Below are 8,121 nucleotides of genomic sequence, written 5' to 3' on the forward strand. Positions count from 1 at the left end.
AAAGTTGGACCACCTGAAGTTTTCACCAACAATTCATGGCTCTTGTATCATGACAATGCACCAGCTCACATGGCCCTGTCTGTGAGGGAGTTTTTAGCCAGTAAACAAATAACTGTATTGGAACACCCTCCCTACTCACCTGATCTGGCCCCCAATCACTTCTTTCTTTACCCAAAGGTAAAGGAATTATTGAAAGGAAGACATTTTGATGACATTCAGGACATCAAGGGTAATATAACGACAGCTCTGATGGCCATTCCAGAAAAAGAGTTCCAAAATTGCTTTGAAGCATGGCCTAGGTGCTGGCATCGGTGCATAGCTTCCCAAGGGGAGTCCTTCGAAGGTGACCATGGGTGATATTCAGCAATGAGGGATGTACCACTTTTTCTAGGATGAGTTCTCAAACGTCATTGTCAGACTTCGTATACAGTGGACATCTTTCTTTTTAAAAGAACACGGATTATGTTCACTCAACATTGCGTCCAGGCCCTGGAACACAATCATGTTTAGTCAAAACCAATCATGGCAAATCCCATTTCCCTCTGTGGTACGTGGTTTCCACCCTCCCTATACAATTGTAGAACAAGTTCTAGCAAATTAGATACAAATGAGGGAAATATTTGCTTTCTGATAAATGACTCAGGATCTCGAGGAGAGCTAGGTCATGTTGGCCCTTTCCAGAAGCCATTGTGACCCTATGGGAAGAAGCACTGCCAGGTCCAAAAGCCAGTGCCGTGACATAGTACAGCTTAAGGATCCAGACTGAGTTTTTGGGGAAAGCATTGGATTCTGAATCAAATGATAAAGTATACCTTCAGCCTTTTCGAGTGTGTAACAATTTACTGATTTTGTTGCTTAAACCAGCTAGATGAGTTTTCTGTCATTTGCAGCCAAATATATCATATCTTCCAGAACTACACTCTGAGCTTCTAGTCTCAGAGGAGGGCTGGTAAGACAGGAACAGATTAACCAAAGATACTTAATGGTTTTAGACAAATTTCTTTCAAAATTGTCACAATTTGAAACTATGTATAATTATTACTATTTGAACATGGCTCAAGTAACATGTATAATTCCGTGCCTTATACCTGAGTATAACAAAAGATCTACACTTCACTTGTTTGGGCAGTTACATTTATCAGTGACAATACATAAAAATCTTAATAATTAGGATTTCTTGAAATTATGTTGACTGGCAAATAGGTTTGTTTTTCTTTCATTTAGACTTTAGACACAATCCCTGGAAAACTTGTAAAATCCCTTTCTCTGTCTTACCATGGTGGAATGAGGTGAGAAGGAGATATTTTTAAGTATAATTTTATTATCTGTATGAGTCAAGGAAAAGTTATATTGAGGGCTTTAAATGTTATGAAAAGATAAACTTTATGAAGCATACCTCATAAAAATGGATAAAATTTGTGATATCTAATATGAAATATACATAAACCTTAGGCTTTCTCTTTTTGTGTTTTCTTGAATATAAACATGAGAAGTTAAAGCTCGGAATTCATGAGCAAGCATTCCTCTCCAGAATTACACTTTTCTCCTAAATTTATAAAAGCTATATCTCCAACATCTTTGAATACTTTCAGGCTGTTAATTTTGTCTTAACTAATTATATTTTTGGCTATATTCTTAATACTCTGCAATCAGTTATTATACTTATTAATACATTAAAATATGTCTCAATTGAGGGAAATAGTGATCATTCATCAGATATTTTGGAATGGAGCGTGAGAAATGTCCCCATTCCAAAGCATACCTTACACAATTCCCATGGCTTTCACCCTTCATTCTGATTTAATAAATGACCAAAAGGCCATTTGATTGACTTTTAACTAGAAGTTTACTAGATTGAGCTACGTAAATGAGAGTACACAATGCCATCATCTACCGACTTCTATCAATGTAAAATTATTCTTGTAATCTTCAAGAGAGATTTTTATTTCTGGCAATGAATTATCAATGAACAGAGAAAAGTTCACTGATTAAAAGTTACAAGTGTATTTTGCTGCTCCATTGCTTTTCCTGTGTGCCATTTGCTTCTTGAGGAAGCACAATAATTTCAAAACAACTATTGAATTTAAGAAACTTTGGGGGGAAATATAATTCTCCAATACAAAATTTTCCACTAATTAAAGTTTAAGTAATAGAAGGTTACGTTTAAGCAAAGAGATGCTCATATATCTTATGCAAGAAAACTCAAGTACTGTACTCAAAAGAGAACTTGCTTTTTCTCACTAATTACCTTATTTACTCTTATTTATCATTCAAATAAGCTTGGTTGTCTGATTTCTCTTAAATAATGGAAATCTGGAGGCTTTGATCTAAAATTTAGTTTGAAATGAATCTAGGGTATCAGTGGCCCTGGGCAGCTGGCAGAAACAAATGCCTCTATTTTTCAGAGGAAGAAACCAAAACACATGGAATTAATTAATATCACACATACAATTTGATACTTGTATGAATCTAATAACATAACCTCAAAATATGATAGCAAAAATTGACAAAACTAGATGATTCACTTTCATGTTTGACAATTTTTATGTATTCTCACACTAATATATAAATTAAAATGATTACGGATATGATACAAAACTATACATTATTCTATATAATATGTATTTATAAGCATATAATATAATAAATATAAATTATATTATCAATAACATAAGTCATTGAACAAGAACATTAACAAGCTTAACCTAATGTCAATATGTAAACAAATCAATATGTAAAACAGAAAAGATTTACAAAAGTTGGTGTAGGTATTAATGTAAGTCTCAATAAAGTTCAAAGAACAGGCATACAGTTTATCTGTAGGGATTATTATTATTCTTCAGAAGATTGATGAGAAGATTAAACAAAACACCCAATGCAGATGCAGAGTACATACGTAATGTTAATTTTTTTGTCCTTCCGCTTTTGTTTCTACATTGGGAACATTCAAACTACACTTTGAGAAATACTTTTTTCCCAGGTCTATTGAGGTATAATTGACATATAATATTGTGTAAGTTTAAGGTGTATATGTGTTGATTTGATTCACTTACATATTGCACAATGATTACTGCCATAGCATTAGTTAACACTTCCATCATGTCACATAACTATCATTTATTTTTGTATATGTGGTGAGAGCACTTAAGATCTATTTTCTTAGCAACTTTCAAGTATATAATATGGTATTAATTATAGTCAACATGCTGAACATTAGAGACCCAGAACTGATGTGTCTTATAACTGGAAGTTTGTACCCTTTCAACATCCCCCAGCCCCACATCTTTTATCATCCCCCACCCCAGACTCTGATAACCACTTCTTTATTCTTTGTTTCTACTAGTTCAGATTTTTGAGATTCCACATATAAGTGATATCATACAGGATTTGTCTTCCTCTGTCTGACTTTTTTCACTTAGCATAATGCCCTCAAGATTCGTCCATGTTGTTGCAGGTGGCAGGATTCCCTATTTTCTCATGGCTGGAAAAAAAAAAAATCTATCTATATCTATATCATCTATATCTATATCTATCTACATATTTGTATCTATAGCTATATCTATATTACCTATATATCATATATTTTCCTTAGCTATTCCTCTGGTGACAGACACTCAGGTTGTTTCCATGTCTTGACTATTGTGAATAATGCTGCAATAAATACGGGGGTGCATATATCTTTTTTAGATAGTGATTTTGTTTCCTTTGGATAAATGCCCAGATGTGAAATTGCTTGATCATATGGTAGTTCTATTTTTAATTTTTTGAGGAGCCTTTTTACTATTTTCACTGGTGTCTGTACCAGTCTACACTCCCATTAACAGTGCACAGGGTCCCCTTTTCTCCACATTCTCGCCAACACTTGTATCTCTTGTCTTCTTTATGGTAGTCATTGTAACAGGTGTGAAGTGATATCTCATGCATTTCCCAGATGACTAATGATGTCAAGCATCTTTTTATGTGCCTGTGTTATGCCTTCTTTGGAAAAATATCTATTCAGGTCATTTGCCCATTATTAAATCAGACTTTTTCTATTGAGTTGTATGAATTCTTTATATATTTTGGATATTAATCCTTAATCAGATGTAGAGTTCTCCCACTCGATAGGTTGCCTTTTCATTTTGTTTATTCTTTTGCATGCATGATAAATTCTTCCTTGCCTTCTTATCTGGAAATCACATTTTGTAGAGTATTTAAAAATTAAAAAACTAAAGGCACTTTAAAAATTGGGACAAATAATATAGTCATCCTGATATGGTTATATGTGTATCAGTTGTTTCCTAGGCTAGACTATGAAAGCACAAGAATTTTTACGTCTGTATTGCCAGTGCTTGGAACAGTGCCCGGCATGAATACCTACCCCAAATCAATAGTGCATTTGTGTAATGAAAAAGAGTGCCTGACTCCCAATATATAATTCGGCAACTCTTAGGTGTCCCTCTTCAGTCACATCTCTACCCCCTGACTCAATAATTTTTGGGATTTCTTGGGCTGAAATATAAAAATTCCTTTTCAATTCACTGATACATACTTTTCTCTTCCACTTCCTTTATTTCACATATTCCCACTAAAATTTGCAAACATATTTCTGTAGAATTCTTCCTGGATTATGGGAATGATAATAGGCAAGATGGTAGGCTTTTACACTCAAACTCACTTTGGGTCTGTATTCTTAGGTTTAAATTATCAAGGAAACTGAAAGAGACATCTGATATATTTAGTTACCAAAGCAGTGTGACTGGGCAACAAGCACCAAATATAATCTATCACATTTTCCATCTGGAAATCATTACTTCTTTTTATCTTATCTGGTTTGGCTATTAAGTCTTCAGAGGAATGAAGACTTCTGTAATCAAAGGAAAATGGAAGGAATGCTGAGGCATCACAGAAAATAAATAAGACCTCAGTCAAAGCTGAGAAGGAGGAAATAAGAGAAGTGCAAAACTATTGGCCTGGGGCATACTAAAAGTTAAATTAAACTCATTATAAGTTGCCCTGCCTTGAGAAGAACACAAGTAAAAATGTGTACATGTGGTTAAGAGAAAAGATTATGTACTTAGACTTCAAATTTTGTTCCAGGCAGCACCAGTCTCACCTGGGAAGGTTGAACGCCCCAAGTGTCATTTGTTTGCACAGACACAGCTTTAGGAGCTAGGATCTGCAAAAGTTGATTACTAAGAGGATGCTGGAGAACGAGAACAGGGAGAGTATGTAATGGGTCCCAGGTGTTCCTCTGGGAGAAAGGTCAATATCTGAGATGTGGGAGGAGGCCCAGAAACTGGAGATGATGATGTATTAAAAAGGAAAATGTACGTTTCTTGCTAAGTCTGAGCTCTGTGTTGGTAGAAACCATCTCCCCTTTATTCACAGAATATTGCCGGAAACATTTTAGGCATTTAATAAATACTTACTCAAAGACTGAATGGTTAGAAATTCCTGTTGGACATTTGGACCCTAAGGTATTAAAGGCTTTAACTAAAGTAAAATGATGATGATGGGTTTCAGATATCAACCAATTTTCTTATTAATATTCCTCAATATTAATGTTTTTCTACTATTCATTTCATACATGTTACTCTCTGGGTCTTTTATTTTATTTTTTCAAGAGGATATTAAATCATTTATTGATTACACATGATAATGGATGATACACAAGCTTCACTTCCATCTATAATTTTATCTGGTCATAAGTCAAGTTAGATATATTGCATAAGACGTACCAACAATTATTAATAACCAAATAAACTCCATGATTCTGCTTGGTTGACCCTTTTAATGGTGAACTCCAGGTCACAACACAGTAACTATCGACTGAACTACACCAATGTTTCTGGAGACAATGGCTTCTGAGCCCAAGCAGGTTGTAAATAAATTTCAAATTGAAGCTGGCATCACCCTAAAGGAATTCTAACTTCACACTGTTGGGGTAATTTACCAAGATGGCTTCAGAGTACACTAACTTTACACAGTGCATTAAAAAAAAGACACATTTCTTCAGCATTATGATCAGACTATTACATTTAGCAATCAACAGCATGGGTGCAAAAAAAAAAAAAAAAAATCTACATTAAAACCCTTTGTTGGAATGCTTTACACTTCCACAGAACAGAAACTGAAATGAACTGTTATACAATTAGTCACAAATGCAGTCCTCGAGTTTTTTGCCCATACACACGAGTATTGTCTAAAACATGTCTTCTTTGTAGCAGCTAGGCCCTGCCACCACTGTGCTTGGCTGAGTTCACAAATCTTTGTAACCTGAATCTTCCCTGTCACTTCTCTGGCTCTCCTCTCCGGCTAGAAGCTTTGTTTCCTGACAGTAATTAAAACCTTATGTCACTGCCATAGCTACTGTTGCTGCTGGAACCACCATAGACACCTTGGTTTCATGGTTTGGTAAATAATTGGCCTCCACTACCATAAGGGCCAGAGCTTCCACCTCCAAAGTTTCTCCTTTTATGGCTACAAAATTTGAAGATCGATTGTTGTAACTGCCAAAACCGTTGTAGCTCCAAAATTGCTTCCATCGTTACCAAATCCATTATCGCCACCCCCACTGCCACCATATCCTCCTCTACCATGACTGCCTCCAAAGCCACCTCGACCACTGACGTTTCCTCCACGACCAACGTTGTCATTCCCACCAAAACCACCTCCTCGACCACCACCGAAGTTTCTAGAACCACTTTGATCGCTTTGGCTGGATGAAGCACTAGCCATCTCTTGCTTAGACAGGGGTTTCCTTACGTCACAGTTGTGGCGATTCACAGTGTGGTATTTCTGAATGACAATCTTGTCTACAGAGTCATGGTCATCAGAGGTTACACAAGCAGGGCCTGTCTTCTTGCCACTGCCTCAGTCAATCATGATTTCCACCACTTCAATGTTTCCACACTGTTCAAAATCATCTCTTAGGTGATGTTCTTCAGTGTCTTCTTTAATACCAACAATAAAAATCTTTTTCACAGTTAAGTGACAAGGTCTTTGAGATTCTTCTCTTGAAACAGTCCTCTTGGGTTCCACAACTCTTCCATCCACGTGTGGCCTTGCATTCATGGTTGCACCCACCCCCTCCACAGTGACATAGGTGTCAAACCCAAAGCCTCTGGAGTCTGTGGCATTTGGAACTCTCATCACCACAGTCTGTGAGGTTCCCCATTGCTCAAAAAGGCTCCTCAGACTCTCATCAGTTGTTTCAAAGCTCAAACCTCCAATGAAGAGCTTCTGCAGCTATTCAGGTTCTTTGGGAGACTCTGTCTTAGACATGATGACCGCGGGAAAGGAGACTTGAACAATGCTCACTCAGCCAGTCCACCGACAGAAAGGTCTCTAGGTCTTTTAGAAGAAATCTTTTCTCAGTCATAGGCATATGTCTTTCCCCACCTCTTCTGGCTAGAGAAAATGAATGGGGAGATAGCTTTCCTCCATATAATATGGAGGAAAGAAGAGTTAGTGTCCACATTCTACCCTGGATCCATTTCGTTGGGAGTGAGTACTCTCGAGGCTGCAGCTGCGTAGAGCCCTCATCATCGATACATGGGAGGAAAAGGTGGTGGTGGGGGGGTTGGAAAGAGAGATTGGTCAATTGAGTTTGAGTCTCATCGAGGCTGTTAGCACTTCTGAGGGAATTTCACATTCTCTGGCATCTCAACCACTGTGTTTTTATCTTGGTGCTCTGGTAATATCAAGGTATATTTTACTGTTTGTAGGAAGCATGAAGGATTTCAAAATTTGGATGCTACAGAGAACGTCATAGCAACAACTGTTTTTTATGAGCAAAGAAAGATAAAACCCTTCATGAAAAACTAAGGAAAAAATATTCTTTCTAAATTATGGAAAAATGATCTGCATATATTCCTTCCCTAAGGAAATAAATAAGATGACTTCATTTCTATTCTACATTGCTTGTTCCAGAAAGGATTAAGACAGCTTTATAATGACTTTAAAAAGATTTTTTTCCTACCATACCTTTGGTATTGCTTTTGGAAGCCATTTTTTGTCAATATTACCAATGTTCCTTCATTGCGGCTGATATCAGGTCTGCAGGGATACATAAAGTAAGAGTGTCTAAGAACAGAAACCTGAAATTCCAAGTTACTGAGTGAGTGGAGGTAAAACTAA

The 8,121-nt window shown here is 36.5% G+C and overlaps 1 pseudogene; it reads right to left on the bottom strand.

Annotated features, from left to right (window-relative positions):
- Nucleotides 1-6,323: 6,323 nt before the first annotated feature.
- On the bottom strand, nt 6,324-7,266 carry LOC109437456 (heterogeneous nuclear ribonucleoprotein A1; annotated as a pseudogene).
- Between the last annotated feature and the right edge of the window lie 855 nt (nt 7,267-8,121).

The sequence above is a fragment of the Rhinolophus sinicus genome, linkage group LG01 (genome assembly GCF_036562045.2).
Source record: "Rhinolophus sinicus isolate RSC01 linkage group LG01, ASM3656204v1, whole genome shotgun sequence".
Classification (NCBI taxonomy): domain Eukaryota; kingdom Metazoa; phylum Chordata; class Mammalia; order Chiroptera; family Rhinolophidae; genus Rhinolophus; species Rhinolophus sinicus.